The sequence below is a fragment of the Agelaius tricolor genome, unplaced genomic scaffold (assembly GCF_023055355.1).
Source record: "Agelaius tricolor isolate 1412-34295 unplaced genomic scaffold, bAgeTri1.0.p SCAF_29, whole genome shotgun sequence".
Lineage (NCBI taxonomy): Eukaryota > Metazoa > Chordata > Aves > Passeriformes > Icteridae > Agelaius > Agelaius tricolor.
The window spans coordinates 4,598,136-4,620,621 of NW_027269289.1; the positions used below are offsets into that span (position 1 = coordinate 4,598,136).

General features: G+C 49.1%; 1 protein-coding gene across 4 annotated transcripts in view; it reads right to left on the reverse strand.

Moving 5' to 3' along the window:
- The window catches only part of B3GAT1 (beta-1,3-glucuronyltransferase 1), a 44,283-nt gene extending 26,085 nt beyond the window's left edge, over positions 1-18,198 (reverse strand). The window contains exon 1 of one of the 4 annotated variants that reach the window (XM_071449676.1): positions 17,649-18,198. The gene's annotated coding sequence lies outside the window, so the exon portion shown is untranslated. The remainder of the gene's footprint in view (positions 1-17,648) is intronic. The other 3 variants (XM_071449675.1, XM_071449677.1, XM_071449678.1) reach the window with 3 other exon arrangements.
- Between the last annotated feature and the right edge of the window lie 4,288 nt (positions 18,199-22,486).

Here is a 22,486-nt window from a genome sequence, read left to right on the forward strand (position 1 = left end):
CTTCTTCACTGCCCAGGGGTGGAAATCAGTGCCTTAAATCTTGGTTGGAGGTCAGGAGCTGCCATAGTAACAACCCCACCCTCCCAAATGTCCCAAACCCAGGGCACCCCCTGATAACAACACAAGGGGGGTAAAACATAACTATAAACCTATATAAATATATCTAGTTATAGTTATATATATAACCTATATAGTTATTATATATAATAGTTATATATATTGTTATAATACATATAATTATATATATTAATATATATTAATATATATAATTGTAATAGTTATATATAATAGTTATAAGATATATAGTTATAATAGTTACATGTAATATATATAATAGTTATATATAACTATATGTAATATATATAATAGTTATATATAATAGTTACATATAACTATATATAATATATTATATATAATAGTTTCATGTAACTATATATAATATATAATATATAATATATAATATATAATATATCATATATCATATATCATATATCATATATAACATAGAATATTGTATAATATATAATATATTATATATATGTATAATATATAATATATAATATATTATATATTATATATTATATAGTTATATATAAAAATTATAACTATAATATATAATAGTTACATATAGTCTAGTTATATATAATCTATATAACGATAAACCTATAAAACTTCTCTTAACATATACATAATACTTGCCTTTAAATTGTGAGTCAACCATGGCATTACTCATCTATGAGACAGAGGATGCTGTGCTCTGCCAGGATGGGCAACACCAGGAAAGCTGTGCCTTGACTCAGGTGTGGGATGAGGAGGCCTCTCCTGCTCCCAGCCCTCCCTGATGAAGGGCTGCCCTTCACACACAGTTTTTAAGAAGCATCTCTCCCAAGATAAAAAGCTGTTTGACTTGCAGCCCACTCCCAAAATAGAAAGGCAGCTGGGAGTTGCTTTGCTTCAGGAAAAGTTGGTGGATTTTTGTTAAAGGTTGCTGGTGGAAATGCTGCAACAATTAGCTCATTTGAGGGTTTCTCATCCAATTCTCCTCATCTGGTGACACTACACACCTCGAGCTGTCCCCTCTGCTCAGCCCAGACCACATCAGACACATTCCCAGGCTCTCCATTTCCACCTCTGTGCTCTGCATTGCACCGAGTGTTTGTGCACTGCTGACTCCCATGGATCTGAACAAGTGACATTAACAAAGGATGACCCAATTTCAACAAGATCAGGCTGAATTCCACAGCTCCATAATAGGCTTTGCATATGCTTTGTCCAAAGGGTTTGGAGGCAGGAGCTGCCACGTGACACCTCATGGGAGCAGGTGGCAGGTCACAATGACCAAACCTCACTTTTCCAGAGGAAAAAGCTCATCTTTCCAACCTGCAGGCCAGCAAACTGCATTTTTCCAGGATGTGCAAGGCTGAATCATCGAGCCAAATGTGTCAAGACCTTTTCCCCTTTCCTTTCCTTTCTTTTCCTTTCCTTTCTTTTCCTTTCCTTTCTTTTCCTTTCCTTTCCTTTCCTTTCCCTTTCCTCATGTACCCAAGAAAGCCAAACAAGCCAAACCAGCAGAACACAACAATAAAAGGAGGCAGGCTGGTGCTGACTGATGCTGGATTAAGGATTCCATCACCTCCACCACCCCGGAGCTCGTGCAGGTGATGGTTGAGAGAAGCTCTTATTTCCTCTGTGAATTATCGGTGGAGGATTCTGTGGGCTGGTGGGACACGCTGGGAGCTGCCTCCCCTCACGCTGGCACCTGGGAAAATTCACAAATCCAACCCTCAGACGGGAAGAGCTGTGCCCAGCAAGCCACAAGGGCTCAATTTATCTCCCAAATCCCAAAATTCTCAACTGCAGACCTGGAGGTGACGCTGCTCTCCCCTCACACCCAGGGCCAGGGGGCACGGCAGGGTGGGACACACCTGTGGCATCACCTGGCAGAGCTCAGCAGCCCCACAGCCATCAGCACTCACTTTTAATTAAAGAGCTCTTCCTTACCCCTGGAAGAAAATAAATCCTGCTCTATTTAAAAGGAGTTATTAATAACCTGATTCTAATGTATAAAAGAAAAGGGGAGAAAGAAGCTCGCAGAGCTGTGAGCAAGTTCCCTCTCCCACTGCAGAAAGCCACCACTGAGTTCTCTAAAAAGGGAACTTTTTAGAACTAAATCACCTGAAAAAGGGATTTAGCTCTTAAAAACATGATTGCTCTCTTTTCAGTAGCTAACATCAAATATCTTAGAGGTGGTTTTTTTCCCAAAAAAACCATGAACACATCCAAATTCTCCATCACTTTTGGAAACAGCAGCAGCTGATGCAGGAAGCAGCCCCTGAAGACAGAGGTGAAGCAGAAACTGCTGTGCAGGAGCTGCTGGACATTGAGCAATGTCCGGGCTGGGAGATGCTCCAGACAGGCAGGAGAGTTCCCTGCCTGTGGGCAGAGAGAGGCTGCTCCTGCCTGGGGGAGCAGAGGGCTCCTGGCACGCTGGAATTCCAGTGCTGTGCATTTCCAGCTGGCATCACCTCCCTGCTGCTCCCCACAGGTGCAGCTCAGAGCTGGGCAGAGGAGCAGAGCTGCAAGAAAGAGCTGCAAGAAAGAGCTGCAAGGAGCAGCTTTGATGGTCAGAAACACCCAGAACAACCACACTGGGAATTTCAGCTGAGCAGTGTCTGGGTGTCGCCCTGTTCTTCTAAAGTTCTTCTAAGCCTTCTGATCTTTACATTGTTGTAATGGAGTTTCTCACACACTTTTCACGTAAATAATGATTGTTTTACACTTCTTTTTGGAGGAGGAGAGAATTGATGGACTGTTGGTTTGACCAGTGTGGTTAGAGAGGTGGCAATTTCATCCTCCAATCCATGGTCACTTTTGAAAGTCTATAAATATTGGAATTGGGGAATAAACTGCTCTCTTTTTACCTTGGACATCTCAGCTTGTGTGTGTCATTCATTTTGTGTCCTATTGCAACATCTGGATAAACTCATGGTTAAATTCCTGTCTTATTTGAAGCCACCTTTGCAATGCAGAGCTGCCAAGGCTCCCAGGGTAACAGCAACACCAGAGCTCATCCCAGCAGTGCAGGAACAGATTCATGGTGTAGCAGTGCCAGTCACAGTGATGCCTTAGGATTTTGGCTTTTATATTTTTCATCTATTTGAAATAGATGATGTAATAATAATAATAATAATAATAATAATAATAATAATAATAATAATAATTTAGCAATAATGTATTATTATATTTTCCATCTATTTGTAACCCTGCAGTTCTTTAGTGTAGAACTCTGAACTCCACACCCAGTGGGAGCTGCTGCTTCCCCATTTGGGGCAGACACAACAATTCCTCTCCAGGCCTGGCAATCAAGGACCCCTCACTGCCTCAGGCCCCAGAGATGGAAACAAAAGGGAGTTGGGGGCAGCAAACTTGGGGTCAATGACTTCATCAGCTGAAGCTGGAATTGGCAGATTCACCCCCAAAATGCAAATGGACCAAACTTATAAAAGTGTGAAACCTGTGACCCATTGTCCATTTTTGGGTGGGTTTTGTCTGCCCTAAATGTACCTGAAAGCCCTTTTTATTCCCTTAATTTTGTCTGGCCTCTGTTTTTAGGTAGCCCAAAAAGGCATCAACAGGAATATTTCCAGCAGGTTTTCACTCCCGTGGCCTTTCAGGAAACTCCAGCAGAGCTCAGAGTGGCACTCAGAGCTCCCAGCTCAGCAGCTGGACAGGAAATCAGCCACTCCATCAGCTTAGAGAGAAAATTCCCAGCTCCCATCCCTGTTAGATGGCTCCTTTAAAGGGATGAGGCTCAAATCCTGATCCCTGTTCAGTGCTGGGTGCCCACACAGGAGTCACTAATGGGACTGAGGAATTAACATTGATTCTTTGATGCCATAGCGTGGAAAGGGAAGTGAGGGGGGGATCTGGCATGATTAAGCAGATGCCTAACTGTAATTCAGCAGCTTGCAGCACAATCAATTGGTGCTTGCAGTCCTGCAGTCCATTAGTGCAGCCACAAACCTACACACCCTGCTTGGAAGGTCATTTTTAAATGGTCTCCTGTGGGGATTTTTGCTCCCTGCCCAAATTCTGAGCCTGCTGGGCCTGCTCAAAGAAGCACAAGGGCTCCATGAGAGGCTCTCATCATCCTTTGCTCACCAGCTCTCTCCCCAGGGAATATGAAATTCTGCCTGCCTGGGAGCCTTTGACATGTCAGTGATGCCTCAGGTCTGAACTTTTCTATTTTTCAGGTTCTGTGCTGCTTTAGTGTGTGGGTCTGGGTTCACATCAGGGGATGCTGAGCTCTGGGCACAGAGCAGGGACACAAAACAATTCCTGCTCCAGCTGGGCACCAAGGACAAATGATCCAAATCTCAGCCCAGGAGCACAAACCCCGTGGGCTGGAGAGAGAAAAACAAGGATGGGACTGCAGGGGCTAAAGCTGGAATGGGACAATGAACTGCAAGATGCAAATGGAGCAGAACTGATCCAAGGGAGAGACCCCGGGAGCGCTCGGGCATTTTGGGACCATTTGGGTTCATCTTGGGTGCATTTTGGGACCATTTTGGTTCATCTTGGGTACATTCTGGGACCATTTTGGTTCATCTTGGGTTCACTCTGGGACCATTTTGGTTCATCTTGGGTTCATTTTGGGACCATTTGGTTCATCTTGGGTTCATTTTGGGACCATTTTGGTTCATCTTGGGTTCATTCTGGGACCATTTTGGTTCATCTTGGGTTCATTTTGGGACCATTTTGGTTCATCTTGGGTGCAGCCCTGGCTGGGCTCTTGTGCTGCCCAAGGTGCATCCATGGAGGCCTTTGAATAAATCCCTGCTTTATTCTTTAACTCTGCCCAGCCTCTGTTCTAACTGAGCCTTCTCAAGGCATCCCCAGGATAACCTGGCCCATTCCATGTGAGAGGTGTTTGGCAGGGAACATTTCCTTCTCTTCCACCAGCACAAATCCCCCTTTGCCAATCCAATAAACCCAGAGCTGTTCCAGCCCTGCCTGAGGAAATGGGATTTGGCTCTCAGAGGGAAAGGCACAGGATGAATGTTCAGGCTTGTCCAGCTTCCAACCCCAGCCTGGTGCTGACTCTGCCTTCCCTGTGCCTGAGTTATTTTGGCTCAGCTCACCTCAGCCTGCTCTGGAGGTGAGATGGAAATAGCTGCCCAATTTTGGCCAGGAATTTCATGGCTCAGGGAGCTCAGGGGCTCAGCACAGTGATGGCAGAGGCACCAATGCTGGCAGAGCCCAATCCTATGGCCTGGGAAAGGTAATTCCTCCTGAATTTAGAGTCACTCAAGGTCCAAGCCTATCCAGATCTTCTGAATGAGAAATGGAGGAGCCAAACTGGTGCCTTAGGATTTGAGCTTTTATATTTTCACATATTTGTAACCCTGCAGTTCTTTAGTGTAGAACTCTGAACTCCACACACAGTGGGAGCTGCTGCTTCCCCATTTGGGGCAGACACAACAATTCCTCTCCAGGCCTGGCAATCAAGGACACCTCAGTGCCTCAGGGCCCAGAGATGGGAACAAAAGGGAGTTGGGGGCAGCAAACTTGGGGTCAATGACTTCATCAGCTGCAGCTGGAATTGGCAGATTCACCCCCAGAATGCAAATGGACCAAACTTATAAAAGTGTGAAACCTGTGACCCATTGTCCATTTTTGGTTGGGTTTTGTCTGCTCTAAATGTACCTGAAGGCCCTTCAATAAACATAACTGCTTTTTATTCTCTTTATTTTGTCTGGCCTCTGTTTTAGAAGCCCCAAAAGGCATCAAAGCAGAAGCTGGAGACAGAATGAAGCTGAGAATTGCACACCTCATACTTCAGTGGGCACGAGGTTGTCACAGGAAGAAAAGCATCCCCAGGTGCCACTGCCCAGCCCCTGCCCTTCCCAGGAGCATCCTCAGCCCTTGGAAAAGCTTGTCCTGCTTGGCCAAGCACCATCCTGCTACCAAATACTCCCCCAGAGAGTCTCAGAAGCAGGGAACTCTGATCTACAGGTGCCTGAGGGCACACAGCCCTCACCTGGCACAGCCAGAGCTGCCTGAGGGACACCCAGATATTGGGGTGTTGTGGGGTCCCCAGGACGAGGTGAGAGATGAGAATCTAAGTTCTCAGAAGGCTGATTATATTATATTATATTATATTATATTATATTATATTATATTATATTATATTATATTATATTATATTATATTATATTATATTATATTATATTATATTATATTATATTATATTATATTATATTATATCATATCATATTATATCATATCATGTTATGTTATATTATATTTTATTATATGAAAATGCTATACTAAAACTATACTAAAGAAAGAGAAAGGAGACATCAGAAGGCTAAACAAGAATGAATAAGAAAAACCTGACCAGAGTCTGACACAGCTGGCTGTGATTGATCATTAATTAAAAACAATTCACATGCAGAGTAAGCAATTCTCCAAATCACATTCCAGAAGAGCAAAACATGGAGAAGCTGAGGCTCCTCATCTTCCCAGGAGAAGAAATCCTGGCAAAGGGATTTTTCATAAAATATCCCAGTGACAGCACCCAGCCTCCCCTGCAGGCTTTGCTTGCAAGGTGAGGTGCCAGATGAGCCCTTGGGGAGCTCTGAGGAGCTGGGGGGGTTTGTAAGCCCTGCTCTAAGAATATTGTAATCACACAGTAATTATGGCACATCTCAAATCAGCCAGGCAAATCACAGCGTTGTTATTATTATTATTACCACTGTCACCAGCCCTGCCTGGCACAGATCAGGCCCTGCCCAAGGAGGGAGCAGGGCTAAGGGAACATCCACAGAGCTCCAGCTCACTCCCTTCAGGCCTGCCCAGCCCACACCCACCACCCTGGCAGCTCCTTCCTTCCTAGGACCACATCTGTTCTTCCCTCAGCTGCATCTCAGGGTACCACGCGTAATTAGTCAGGTTGATTTTACCTTTTTTTATTTTAATTAAACAACTTCAAGCACAAGAGCAGCCCTTGTGATTTGATTGGAGCTGTCAGTCTTTCAAATGTCATTCCTATAGATGACTAATCTTTAAAAACATGAGTTACTAAACTCATTGACTCAGTTGATAATGAGCCAGAACAGAAATGATGGTTGAGACAGAGAGGGAGGAAGCAGAGCTGCATGGGCTCTGAAGGTGCTGCATGGGGCCACTGCTGCTCCAGGGACTGGGGCTCCTGGGAAATGCAGGCTGTGAAAATGGGCATGTGGCACATCAGGGAGGACATCTGGGCACTCCTGGTCCACCCAGTTGCTGTCATGCTGACAAAAAAGAGGATTTTCTGTCTCAGCCTCTCTGCATGTGCTGGTTCTGAGCACAGAGTGAAGCCATTGATTCCCATCCTGCCTCTGGAACAGGATTCCCTGCTCTCCCTGATCCCTTTTTCCCACATCCCCCCAGTGTAGCACAGCTTTGGGAAGCACCCCAAGCTTTAGAGCTGAAGGTGTCCCACAGCAGGAGCAGCAGAGGGGGCAGGTGCTGATCCCATCCCACATTTGGGATTGTTCCCCACTCCACAGGCTGATCCCATCCCACACTGGGATTGTTCCCCACTCCACAGGCTGATCCCATCCCACATTTGGATCCTTTCCCACTCCACAGGCTGATCCCATCTCCCACACTGGGATTGTTCCCCACTCCACAGGCTGATCCCTTCCCACATTTGGATCCTTTCCCACTCCACAGGCTGATCCCTTCCCACATTTGGGATTGTTCCCCACTCCACAGGCTGATCCCATCCCACATTTGGGATTGTTCCCCACTCCACAGGCTGATCCCTTCCCACATTTGGATTCTTCCCCACTCCCCAGGCTCTGTGCCCAGCCTGGCTCCCACCCTGCAGGGCTCCCACCCTGCTCTGCCCTGGGATAACCCAGTGCAGGGATAACCCAGATCCCACCCTGCTCTGTACTGGGATAACCCAGGCTCTCAGGTGAGTTATTTATTAACTCTGAACCCCTTGCCTTTAGAGCCTTCTGGAACAAGACAGACAGGGCAGAAACAGTGCTGGCAGCATTTTCAGGAGACAAATGGCTGGAAGGAAGGAGGTGCACGTGTGGGGTGACAGCTTCAGGGGATTGCCACCAATCCTTTGCCACCAGCAGCTCCACAGCTGTCACATTTCCCAAAGCCAAGGGACAGAGCTCAGGTCCCCCTGCTTCCCTCCCACACGTGTTCTGCCAGTACAAAACTCCCCAAACCCCCAAAACAGGGATGGATTTGTGGTGTGCAGCATTTCCCTGAGCCCAGCACCTGACAGCAATTCCTGCATCCTCTCAATGCCACAGCCTCCACAAAGGGCAGAAATTGGGCTTTATTTATAGAAAGGCACCTTTTATTGCCATTTTTCCTCTTTCCTGAGGCCAGCCTGCCAGGCTGGAGGCAGAGACACAATTTCCACCTGCAGAATCCAGGCAGATCCCCCTTTGCTGCTGGGGATTCATCTCACAGTGGGTTCATTCACAGCTGTGCCTGCCAGGCCCCTTCTCTGTGCTCCTCTCTCAACTCTGGCTGCTTGCACTTGGGAGAATTTAGAGTTAAAGGAACTAATAACTTAGAATAACTAACTCCAAGGGAGATGAGGCTTCAAACTGGCCCACCCAGGAGTGAGCTGTGCTCTCAGAATTTCCCTTTTCCACACAGCTTCCAACCCCTCTTTTCAATACTCCCCATTTCAGCACTCGTAATTTTTTGTCTCTGCTGAAAATCATGTCAGGACTGATGCTCCTTGGTGTGACAAACAGAAGACAACACTTCCAAAGCCTCCCAGAAGGTCACTCCAGGAGCTGCACGCTCTGGGAAGATGAATATGTCCGAGTCATGCCTGCTGAATGTGACACTATTATAAGAAAGACACTGGCAGAATTATTCATCAGCAGTGACTTGTGTGGCTCCAATCTCCTTAACCAGCTGCTGTCCATCCAAGTGGATCAGAGCCCATCTGAATAAATCCTGAGCTGTCCCTAGCAGCCCACACCACCCAGAGCAGCCTCTCCTGAGCTCTGCATCCTCCTCAGGAGCCAGGCATGGCAGGAGGGGAGGAACATTCCTGCATGCCAGGCTGCAGGGAGCAGGCAGACAGTGCCACAGAGTGCCTGGCAGCCTCTCAGAGGTGGCAGCCTTGTGCCAGATTATCCTTCCCTCTCTCCCAAATTAGAAGCAGAGCGTGCCACTAGAAAGTCAGGTGAAAGCTGTCTCTCAAGGAAGGGAGAGGCTGCCTGTCACAGCATCCTGCTGGTCTGAGCACTGCCAGGAGCTCCCAAAAACACCCACAGCCCTCAGCTCCAGCCTCTGGGCCCTCCCAAACCTGCCCAGTTTGTCCTGACCCACAGCACAAACCGTGCTGGGATTTATCCACAGCACCCATTGCCCTCCTGCCATGGACACAGCCAAGGAAGCCCCTCTTGGAGGCAGAGAAATGGCAAATATTCGCAAACATTTTAAAAATAAAAATTTAAATAATTAACTAGAATTTTTTAAAAAGCTGCAAATTACAAATACTCACCCTCCCCAGCCCCAGAGCACAAGCCAGGCAGTGCTGTATTGCACTAATAATATAGAATACATATATAATACATATATAATATAATATAGTATAATACATATATAATGTACTACATGTATGTAGTACATATAAAAATACCTGTTATGTATGTATTATTAATATAATACATATATAATACATATATATATGTTTAGCACATGTATATATGTGTACATATATAATGTATATAATATACAATATTATATACTCTCTATATAAAAATATATATATTTTTATACACAATCTACATACAAAAATATATATTTTTATACACAATCTATATACAAAAATATATATTTTTATAGTGAATGTATAGATAATGTAATATAATGTAATTATAGAATATAATATATATACATATATACAATATATATTCACTATATAATATATTTTTATATAAATACACACTTATATACTCCTGCTGACTGCAGAGGACACAAAACCACCAGCCAAGCCCCCTCCCTGCCTCAGTCACACCCATTCACACCCAAAGGTCCCCTCTGCCCCTTTTCCTGCCCCCAGCTCAGCCCAGGGCTGCCTCATCCCTGTGCCTCCCTCAGGCACCCAGCCCCTCCCAGCCCTGCCTCTCAGCAGCCATCACGTGCATCTATTATTCAGGAGAAATATCAAGTTATTCATGAGCCAAACCAGTCTCCAGGTACTGCACCCAGCCCGACAAAATCCCTTCTGTTGGCTGCTCCCTTCCCAGCCTGAGCTCAGGGAGAGGAGAGGGGGTCAGCTCTGGCTTGGGTCCCTCATTTTTGGGGGATTTGTGGTTATTCTGTGGTGGACAGGAGGAGCAGCTCTGCCTCATCACTGCCCCATGTCCCTCAGGGTCCCTCAGCTCCTGCCCACTCCCCAAATGTTGGGATCTCTGCTGCTCACAGTGACCCCAGGAAAAGTTCAAAAGTCTCTTTTCCCAGCCTGGTGCTTGAAGAAAGAGTCAGAGCTCTTCATTTGTCAGTCTCAAGGTTGTTTATTGTATCTTATCTATAAAAGAGTCACGAGTTCTTCTTATTATTCTTTCTCGCCTTCTGTCTGTATCCTTTCTGTATTCTTTAGTATAGTTTAGTATTCTTTTATATAATATAGTATCATAAAATAATAAATTAGCCATCTGAGTACATGGAGTCAGATTCATCATTCCTTCCTTCATCTGGGTGCTGGAATGTTGGGGGACACAAAACAGGTGATGGACTTTGGACCTGGTTAACATCAGAGATTTGATAACAGGATGCCTTGGCAAAAGCAAAGGGAATTTTGAAAATTAGACCTGCATTGCAAGAAGATTCAATCCAATGGGTTTACTGGAAAAAGAAAATGCCATTAAACTCTGCAAGCAAGGTATGCATAAGTTTGTGTATGGGATTGTAACCTAATCATTGTGGTACACGTTACTGCTCTCCCTGAAATGGTACATGAGTGTTTGTATCCCACAATTGTCACTATAGGACATAAAAGAACACGAGCTCACCACCATTCTCAAGGTGAGGAAAAAAGGGCAGTTTATTTTCTGACTCCAACATTTACAGTTTTCTAAAAGTGACAGTGGATTGGAGGGTGACAGTGCCACCTCTCCAATGCCACCGGTCGAACCAACAGCCCATCAACCCTCTCCTCTTCCATAAAGGAATGCAAAACAATGAGTTACTTACAGAAAGTGAGAAAGTTCACTGCAAGAATGTCAACAGCAGAAGGCTTAGAAAATCTTAAAAAACCAGGGTGACCCACAATAAAATCAGATTCTGATCCCCAAGTCAGTGTCCCCATCTCTCCCCATCACCAGCACCTGGGGGACCCAGCAAACACCAGACCCACCCACTGTGGCACTGACACCCTCAGCAGCCCCAGTCCCTCACAGCAGCACTCCAGAGCATCTCAGCCCCTGCCTGGGGCCACCAGGACAAGAACCTGGACCCCAACTCATCCCTAGTGAGATCCCTGTCCCCCTGATGGTGACAGGACTGCTGCTCCTTATTCACTGAGAGCCCGAGTGGGCCCCAAATCACGCTGGCATTATGTTATGATAATGCTGGAAGTATTATAAATGCTCTGTGTGCCAGACAAATCCTGGAGCAGGCTTCCAAATCCCCTCCAAATCCCCTCTTGTGTCTCTACATTCATCCATTCATGAAATGCAGAGCACAGCCCCAGCATCCCTCCTTCTGCTCTGGGCTCTTTCCAGCTCAATGGAAGCTGAGGCAGACTTGAGGTGTTTCTCCTGGAGTAGCCTTTGTTTTGTTTTGGCTTTCTTTTTTTGTTTTTTCATTTTTTGGTTTTGTTTTTGTTTGGTTTTTGGTTTTGGTTTTGGGTTTTTTTGTTTGTTTGTTTTGGTTTTTTTGTGGTTTTTTTTTTTTGGTTTTTTTTTTTTGGTTTTTTTGCCTTTCAGGTGCCAAAGGAATCTGCAGGGCATTTAGGAATGATGTCCAGCAAGTTTGGTTTGTTTTTTTTTTTTTTCTTTTGTTTTGTTTTGGTTTTTTTTGGTTTGTTTTGGCTTGTTTTTTGGTTTTTTTTTTTTTGTTTAGTTGGTTTTGGTTTTGTTTTTGGGTTTTTTTTTTTTGTTTTGTTTTGGGTTTTTTGGGTTTTTTTTGGGTGTGGTTTTTTTTTTTTGCCTTTTATCTCCAGAGGAACCTGCAGGGAATTTAGGAATGATGTCCAGCAAGGAGACTGAGACAAATCCCACGGCTCTGTCTCCTGTCAGAGAGTGAAGTGTGCCTCCCTCTCCTGCTCCCTGCAGGGCCACAGGAGCAGGGAGCTCCCCTCAGCAGAGCTGCCTCTCTCCATTCTCTTTGCAAACAACAACTTGGTCTGTTTTAGGGCAATTCCTTTAGATCAGATGAGCTTCACCCTGGAAATCCCTATTTTTCTTTACAGCTGAACCTACCTAAGGCAGCACCCCAATCTTCAGAGCACTGAAGCAAAGGGTTCCCCATTTTTTGGAGGTGAGCAAGCTTCTCCTTCTGAGCCTCAGCTTTCAATTCCCTCTCTGCTGCTCTTCAAGAACAGCACAAAAATCCCTCGACAGAGGCTTAGCTCTTGTCCTGGCTTTAGGAAAACAGCTCAGATGCAGGCAGGAGGGGGATCTCGAGCATTTCCTATTTATTCTGCTGTCACAGCCAGGCACAGCGTGTTGTGTTGGCCATGGCTCACAGGGAGAGCAGAGCTGCAGGGATTTCAGAGGCACCACTGCAGCTGGGAAATTGCTTCAAGGCTCTGTGGTACCTGGGCAGGGCAGGAACAGAGGGAGAGCAACTGCACAGGGCTGTGCAGGGGAAGGAATTCGCTTGCAGCACGGAAAAATGGGTGTGGAAGTGTGCTCCAAGGTGTTTTACTGCCCAGAACTGTGCAGAATGAAGGAACTCACTTCCAGGATGGGAAAATGGGTGTGGAATTATGCTCCAAAGTGTTTTGCTGCCCAGAACTGTGTAGGGGAAGGAACTCACTTCCAGCATGGTAAAAAATGAGTGTGGGAGTGTGCTTTAAAGTGTATTCCTGCCCAGAACTTTGCAGAGGGAAGGGCCTCACTTCCAGGATGGAAAAATGTGTTTGGAATTATGCTCCAAAGTGTTTTGCTGCCCAGAACTGTGCAGAGGGAAGGAACTCACTTCCAGGATGGAAAAATGAGCGTGGAAATGTGCTCCAAGGTGTATTCCTGCCAAGATTTGTGCAGAGGGAAGGAACTCTTCCAGCATGGAAAAAATGGGTGTGGAAATGTGTTCCAAGGTGTTTTACTGCCCAGAACTATGCAGAGGGAAGGAACTCACTTCCAGAATGGAAAAATGGGTGTGGAGGTGTGCTCTGAGGTGTTTTACTGCTCAGAACTGTGCAGAGTGAAAGAACTCACTTCCAGGATGGAAAAATGGGTGTGGAAATGTGCTCTGAGGTGTTTTACTGCCCAGAACTATGCAGAGGGAAGGAGCTCACTTCCAGGTTGGAAAAATGGGTGTGGAACTGTGCTTTAAAGTGCATTCCTGCCCAGGAATAATTTTCTGAGCCTGTGAACAATGTCTTTTGGGAAGTGACACTTGGTACAGCCAAAAAACCCACAGAGGGAGAGGGATAAGGGTAGGAGGAGGGCTGAGCTGGCTGAATTCCTGGGACAGGGCACTGAGAGAGCAGGATGTGCTCCCCAGCACTGGGAATTCTTTGCCCACTCTCTCATTCCCTGGGAGTGTGGGGTTCCCAGCACAGCTGGAGCAGGATGTACTCCCCAGGGACTCACTGCCAGCACTTGGGGCTGCTCCTTGTGTCTCCAGCAGGAGATGGAGATTAATGATGGGCCCCACCCCATGGTGTCTGCTCAGAGAATCCCTCCTCAGCTCCTGGAGGTGAATCCAGCCCTGATGGCCAAGCCAAACACAAAAAGTCAAGGAATGCAGGAGGAACAGGGAGAGTCCATCCTCACCCTTCAGCCCCCCTGGCATGGGTCCCTCCTCCTGCCACCACAGCAGCAAAGCACGGGCAGGTGGCTGATCCAGGATCTCCACAGGCAGAGCATGAGCAGAAAACACATCCCAGAGAAAAAGGACCCACAGAGGCACCTTCCAGGGACATTGATCCCAGAAGAAGCTTTGCCTTGGAGTGGGTTGCAGCTGCTGCCTCAGGTTTTGGCTTTTGCATTTTTCAGGTTCTGTGCTGCTTTAGTGTGTGGGTCTGGGTTCACATCAGGGGATGCTGAGCTCTGGGCACAGAGCAGGGAGACAAAACAATTCCTGCTCCAGCTGGGCACCAAGGACAAATGATCCAAATCTCAGCCCAGGAGCACAAACCCCGTGGGCTGGAGAGAGAAAAACAAGGATGGGACTGCAGGGGCTAAAGCTGGAATGGGACAATGAACTGCAAGATGCAAATGGAGCAGAACTGATCCAAGGGAGAGACCCCGGGAGCGCTCGTGCATTTTGGGACCATTTTGGTTCATCTTGGGTGCATTTTGGGGCCATTTTGGTTCATCTTGGGTTCATCTTGTGACCATTTTGGGTTCATCTTGGGTGCATTTTGGCACCATTTTGGTTCATCTTGGATTCATCTTGGGACCATTTTTATTCATCTTGGGTTCATTTTGGGACCATTTTTGTTCAACTTGGGTTCATTTTGGGACCATTTTGGTTCATCTTGGGTGCAGCCCTGGCTGGGCTCTTGTGCTGCCCAAGGTGCATCCATTGAGGCCTTTTAATAAATCCCTGCTTTATTCTTTAACTCTGCCCAGCCTCTGTTCTAGGTCAGTCTTCTCAAGGCATCAGTTTCTGGCGACCACAGCAAGACACAAGACATCAAAGCTCCCCCAAATGCTCCTCCAGCTAAACACAACTTGCAGCTGCTGCCCACTGAACTTTTTGAGGCAGGAAATGAAGGCCTGCAGGAAAAGTGGAGGGTGAGGGAACCACTGAGGGCATGGCCACAGAGGAAGATGCTGACCAAGGCTCGCTGCATCCCCAGAGGTCAGGGATGTTGCTGAAAAGCAGCCCTGGAATCCAGGCAGCCTCTGGCACTGCTCATCCCTGCCAGAGAAAATGCACAGAAATGCAAGAAAGGACCACATCCTGTCCTCCTCTGGATTCAGATCTGCCCACTGGGTTTTGTTGGACGAACTAAAAATTGCTTTTTTTGCACAACTTTTTTTTTTTTTTTTGAGCCAGTAGAAATAGAACAAGGGCAAGAGCGAGCAAAATCATCTCAAAAGGCAAGTCTTCAAAACCCACTGAAAAATGAAATGCAGCATTTGCCCTGGTGTCCCTTTTTAAGACAGCTCTTGTCATTTCCCACGGCTTGTGCTGTGGCAACAGGAGAGGGCTGGAAGAGATTGAAGGGGTGGATGATGCCCTGTTTTGGGTTCAGAAAGCAGCGTTTTGGCAGGGAACAGCCGGCTCTGGCCAAGGAGGGAGCGTGTGCTCACACTTTGGTCCTGGAAGGATTCTTGGTGAGCTTAGGCCAGATGTCCCTGAGGGTTGCCAGGAGGATGCAGCAGGGCTGGGGATGCTGAAACCCCACCAGCCCTGCACTCTGAGGGGCACAACTGCAGAGAAACCCCGGGAAGATGCACCACAAACGGGCAGGGAAGAGGAGATCCAGCACCCCTGAGCTTGGCTGGGCTCTGGTGGCACTGCCCTGTGCCAGCTGTGACACAGACAGGGTGACAGCCCCTGCCAGGCTTGGGGCACTTTGTGCACTCTGAGCCACCCTGATGGGTCAGGAAACTTTGGGAAGCCAGGTGGGAAAGCTCCCTCTCTTCTCTTGGGGACTCCTGCACGGAGGGAGACCCTCATGGAGACCCTCTGGCTTTTCTGCCCCAGAGAAGCCAAACATGAGGTTTGTGTCCCCTGTTCTGCACCCCGAAGCTGCCAGGGCACTGCTGGGATCCCCCCAGGAATGCCCATGGAGGGGTGCAGGAAGGGATTTGTAATCCAGCTGGAGTGGGAACGCGCCCAGAGCCAACATCACAGACTGCACGTTTCTTCCTCTGCCTTCCCCACACCCATAAATATTCAAACAGGAAAATAAAATTATTGATCAGCTGCCTTCCCATTATAGCAACAGCCACTGTCCTGCTGGCTTTGGCCATTTCCAAAGCCCCTGCCACAGAATTAACCCTGCTGGGAGAAATATTATTCCTAATTCTTGAATTCCTTCACCAGAACATCATCTACATTCCTCGGGGCTGGCACAGACACCAGAGTTTGGAGTTTCACACAGAAAGAAGATATTTTCCCCACCGTTTCCCCAGTGCCTCCATTTTCCTCTCCACACCCTTTCAGCCCCATCTCTGCCAGGCAAGCCAAGAAATCCCAGCCCTTGTGACCTTCCAGCCCAATCCTGGTGACTCCACTCACTGAGGGGGATGCTCAGGGACACTAAAAAATCCGAGTGTGTGCAGAGCAGTGCAAGAGACTCCAGAGTCCCTGCCAGTCCCTCACATTGGGCCACAAACTCCCTGAATGTTCCTGCATCACTGTTCCTGCACATCCAGGCTGCTACAGGGACCGGTGGCACTCTGGGGCTCAGGATGTGTTCAAACCAGTGGGGACTTGTGGGACACGTCGTTATTTCAGTAATCAAAGCAAACGCTTCCTAACCCCGTGCCAGGAGCCATCGAGCAGCCCCTGGAGGCAAGGGGAGGAGGGGAATGGGAGCAAATGGATGTGGCAGCAGCAGGATCCTGCCCGAGGCAGTGAGGGATGGCCAGGCAGGAGCTCTGCTCGCTGGGGATGACTGGGGAGGGGCTCCACAGCTGCCAACATCAGGCTCTCCTCGGGGCTTTCCCAAACATCTGGCTGAAGGCACCTCCCAGCCCTGTTTGAAGTTGTGCTGTCTGCTCTGGCTGAGAGAAATTCGGAGTTTCACGGTCAGAGACCCAGGAACTGAGTCAGAGAGAGGCCCAGCAGGGAGAGGAAAGCATAATTTGTGGGCAGCTTCATTGATCAGCCCTGACTTTCTCCCTCACAACCACTGGCTTTCATCCACTCCCACTCCACACCACAACACAGACATCCCTCCTCAGACGGCAAAGCCTTGCTCAGCCATCTCCTCTTCCCCAAGAAAAAGACACCACTTGGGAAGCTTTTCCCTTTAAGCAGCCTCAAAGTTGGCTCCCGGCGCTGCTGGCACGGATGAAAGCGATTTCAGTTCCCCCTCCTCCTGCATCCCATCCCTCTGCTGTGCTAAGAAAAGGCAGAGGATGACCAAGGGAGGGGAACAGCAACTCCGGGCGGCCTCTCACCTCCCTCCCCTAATTGTGCAGGGATGCTCGGGAGGATGCGGGGCCAGCGAGGGACCCCGGGGCAGCGCAGGGTCGGGAGGGCGATGCTGGGAGCTCCTGGAGCGATCCCCGGGGAAGGCAGCTCGGTGTCCTCAGGCAAAGGGGGGGCAAAGTGAATCTCCAGAGCACCGCAGCCCCCCGGACCCGCTCTGCGTCCTCTCACTGCGCTGGGAGGGCTGGGAAAAACCGCTCCGAGCATCTCCTGCTCCCTGCCGTGCCCTGCCCGCGGCACCCACACACACACACACCCTGGGCATAAAGGACGCGTGTCCTGCTCGGCTCGGCCATGCAGCCAGGGGAGGCAGCCAGAGTTACCTTGTGAGCACAGCCGGAGCCGCCTTCTGTCTCCATCGCGGCCGGGAAGCGTCTCCCATTCATGCTCTAATCCCTGCGAACAGAGGCACGATTCAAAGCGGCTCCTCGCCCATCCAGCAACCTCCGCCTCTTTCTCTCTCCCCCCTTTCCGCCTCGTTTGTTGCGTCCGGCTTTGTGGTGCTTTTCTCGCTTTGTTTAGGTGTTTGGGTTTTTTTCTAAATGTTTTCTTTCTTAATCCAGGCAGCAAGCACGGCGCTGCTTCATCGCATCCCTGCCCGCGTTTCCCTCGGCCAGGAGCAGCCTCGGGGAGCTCCTCGCTGTTCTCCGGCTCGCAGCTCTGCCTTCTGCAGCCTGGCGTTCGGGGGAGAAAGAGAGCGAGCAAACAGGGAGGAGGAGGAGGAGGAGGAGGAGGAGGAAGAAGAGGAGGAGGAGGCCAGCGGGATGCGGGAGGAAGGAGCCAGAGCGTGGCTGCTTTGTATCCAGAGCAGCGCCGGCAGCTCTGGCTGCCAGAGGAGGGGATGCTCTGGGAATGGTCTGTACCAATTGATCCCGCTCCGGCAGGGGCACCGCTCCCTGCGACAGCGGCAGGGAAAGGGCCCCGCGAGGAATTGGATCCGCTCTGCTCACCCTGAGCACAGCCCGAGCTGCGGCCGCGGGACCGGGGAGAGAGGGGATGGGATAACGGGATAACGGGATAACGGGATGGGATAATGGGATGGGATAATGGTATGAGGATGGGATATGGGATGGGATAACGGGATAATGGGATGGGATAATGGGATGGGATAATGGGATGGGATGGGATGGGATGGGATGGGATGGGATGGGATGGGATCCATGGGATGGGATGAAATGAGCTGGGATGGGATGAGATCCATGGCATGGCATGGCATGGGGATGGAGAGGCTCTGGCTGGGGAGGGGGCTCAGCATTGCTCAGAGGAAGCTCAGAAGGTGACCATGTGCTGGGTGTGGGGGTCCCCTCCAGCCCCCAGGGTGGCAGGCAGAGCTCTGCTCCACTTCCAGCTCTTCAGAGCAGCCCCCTCAGCTCCTCTCTGCCCGTGCTCGTGCTGGTGGCTCCCAGCTGAGCCCAGCCAGGCTTTGGGAGCAGCGGGCAGCCCTCCTTACACCTCACCCCACTGCCCTTCCCTGCAGCACCAGCCTTCCCACAGCCCGCTCAGGCATCCCCACCCAAGCACTGAGCACCCCCATGTCCCTCCTGGGCGCTGCCCAAGGGTCCTGGCACTGGACAAAGGGCAGCAGGAGCGTTTTCCCATGGGAAGGAGGCTCTGGATGTGCCTAGGGCTGCCCTTGAGCTGTGACACCTGCACCCAGCCCAGCAGGCACACGGGACCTGTGTGTGACCTCTATCCGTGCACAGAACCACAGGGATGCTCCCTTCCTCCTTGGGGATCACTTGGAGGAGGCAGAGCTTCAGGGGACAGGGAGAGCAAAGGTCTCATCTCCTGATCCTGCCCTTCAGCAGCTGATCCTGCTCAGCAGGCTGAGCACCATAGTGAGTGTATCTCCAAATGGCAGCTGGGCAGTTTAACCTGAGCCAAAAGTCACTGCTGAGCTTGGGGATGAGGCACCTTTCACCTGTCCTGAGCTGCTTCCAACCACATCACCCCTCTCCAAGTACCCCCATTTATCTCTCCCTGTTGCACAGTGGACGTGCACAGATCCACGGATCCTCCCCTGCTGCTCCCTCTCTGTAAGGTTACAGTGCCATGGAAACCTGTAGGTATAGACAGATTTACTTATGCTTCACCAAAAAAGGAAGAACAAAGTAAAAAAAAAAAAACAAAAACAAACCCCATCATTCTGGTGACTGGGGAAAGCTGGAGTACACAGGGATCTGGGATCCAGAGCGTGGAGCAGCCTCAGGGATCTTCACCAGGCATTCCCACCATTTTCACTGGATCTTTTGATTTTGAACCCACAGCATTCAGACTCCAGCTTTCACCTGTGCATCTCCAGGGGATGCAGAGATTTCTGCTGAGAAGTTTGGAAATCCAAACATCACCCACAAATGATCAGGCTCACTGACAAAGCCCAGCTGCACCCTCTGAGGCACAGGGATTCCCACATTCCCTATTCCTGCAGTGGGGTGAGCTGGAGGGCTCCACACCCCTGCCTCAGGTGGAAATGAGCTTTGCTGAGCCTGGGCTGGACAAAGCAGGCAGATGATGCCTCCAGACCAAGGTGATGCTGGAAGGATGGAGCTTTCAGCAGCCTCTCCCTGCAAGCTGCACCTACTCTGTGGAACAACAGGATGAACAAGGACTGCCAGCCCAGAGTCCTTCATGCACAGCCAGGCAGCTCCTGCTCCTGCAAAACACAGCAGCTCCTGCAATCAAAGGGAACGTGGCCTTTTTTTGTCCTTGGTCTCATTTTCTGCAAGGTACCTAGGGAGAGATCAGCTCCAAAGACTCCTTGCCTGGGAATTTTGTGCCAGCTCAGCTAGTACTAAGGGTTTCACTGAGCTCCATGTCTATTAAAAATGCATAATGTCCACTTATATCAAAAGGGTGGATTCAGACCCAGTGCTTTTCCAGCGTGTCCCAGGCTGTTATGGCATGCTGGAGATGGATAGGAGTGATCTGTCCCTTGAGGCCCATATCAGAATGAGAAAAGGGCAAATTCAGTGAATATTTCAGGGGAAAAAAATGAGAAGAGGCATAAAAATGCTCCTGCCACAAAACCTAAACACATCAAAATTCAGGGGGGAGGGGAAGGAGATGTGCTACACCTGAGATTTATAAAATTATGGGTGAGCAGTAACATTTCAGGCTGAGTCCTGCACCAGAGCCTCAGAAGACTCACAAAGGTGGAAAACATTGGGAAAAGTATCAAGGAAGCTCAGGAGGGACACAGAGAGGCATTGCTTCATCCCTGTGGACAAAAACCCCAGCGTGACGCGCCCAGAGCTGCTCCTGGTGATCAGAGCAGCAGAACAACCATGCAAAAACACTGCCCTGACATTTCCCAAGGTTGTCCCTTTGAACCTGCACATATCCACTTGTCTGCACACTGCACGGGGCTGTGCCACGCTCCCCTGGGCCAAATTCCAGGAGAGGGAATGGGAGGAGAGGCTCAGGCGGTCCTGCAGGATCCTGGGATCATGGGGGGAAATCTTTGGCTGGATCCAGGAGCTTCAGGGAGGATGTGAGTCTGGAAGAGGCAGCATCGCTGTTGACAGCAGTGTGTATAAACAGAGCAGCATTTCCCTGCTCCCTCTCCCTTCTTATTATAGCACAGAACACCCCGAGTAAAACACATACACACAACAATCCACTATAAAAGGAAAACAAAGCCCGGAGCGTGAGTGCGCACACGCAAACACAGAGACACTGCTGGAGAGCACAGCACACATCCAATACCTTAAATGTCATTTTTTTAAATATTAATGCTGTGCTTCTGGCTACGTTTATGTAAGGTTTGTTTCCACAGGGCTGGAGGCACGTGCAAACCTAAAGGAGACACTCCTAGCCCCACACCCTGCACTGCCCCAGCCACCCTGGGGCTCAGGGCTCAGTCCTTGACCCTGCTCTGTCTTGTCCTTCCCAACTCCACAGCCAGGCAGCAGCAGGGCCAGGGCAGGCTCGCTCCCTCCAGGCTTTTTTCCTGTGAGGAAGCAGAGCTGCAGCTCCCTGCTCTCCTCGCCCTGTGTTTGCCATCTGGCAGTGCTGGGAGTGTCTGTGCTCGGAGCCAGGCATGGACAGGAGTGGTGCCTCTCTCCAGTGAACAACCAGCTCATCAGCCAGGGCTGTGAGGGGCGAGGGAACAGCACCAGGGCCAGTCCTCAGTAAATAGCAGGGTATGTGTCTTAGTTTGAACACACAGGTGCCTGCTAAGGAAGGCAGGAGCCTCCCCTAAAATGAAAAATGTAAACTCCCTCTCTCTGAATTTCATAAATTTTAAATTAAGGGGGGGCTCTCAGGCAAAAAAATGGGAGCAAGAAATAACAGTTCTTTAATAGGGAAGAAAATAAAAAGATAAAATAAACAATGCAGTAACTAAAACACTGCCAGAGTCAGAACCCAGCCTGACACCCTGTGGGTCAGGGTGCTGGCAGCAGAACCATTGGAATTGTGGCTCAGCCCTCCTGCAGTGCCAGGGCTGGTTCTGCTGGAGCAGGGATCCTGGAGAAAGGTGCAGCCTCTGCCTCTGGAGATCCAGGGCAAGAGGCAGCTGCTGTTCCTCTGGGCAATCCAGTGCAGAAGCCGTGCTGGTGTTCCAGAATCTCCAGATTATATCCAGGTAGGAATGCTTGGCTGGTGTTCCAGAATCCCCAGATTATATCCAGGCAGGAATGCTTGGCTGGTGTTCCAGAATCTCCAGATTATATCCAGGCAGGAATGCTTGGCTGGTGTTCCAGAATCTCCAGATTATATCCAGGTAGGAATGCTTGGCTGGTGTTCCAGAATCCCCAGATTATATCCAGGCAGGAATGCTTGGCTGGTGTTCCAGAATCTCCAGATTATATCCAGGTAGGAATGCTTGGCTGGTGTTCCAGAATCTCCAGATTATATCCAGGCAGGAATGCTTGGCTGGTGTTCCAGAATCTCCAGATTATATCCAGGTAGGAATGCTTGGCTGGTGTTCCAGAATCTCCAGATTATATCCAGGTAGGAATGCTTGGCTGGTGTTCCAGAATCTCCAGATTATATCCAGGCAGGAATGCTTGGCTGGTGTTCCAGAATCTCCAGATTATATCCAGGCAGGAATGCTTGGCTGGTGTTCCAGAATCCCCAGATTATATCCAGGCAGGAATGCTTGGCTCCTCCCCCCGGGGTCACATCTCCCAATGGGATGCTGTAGTTCTTATCAGCCATG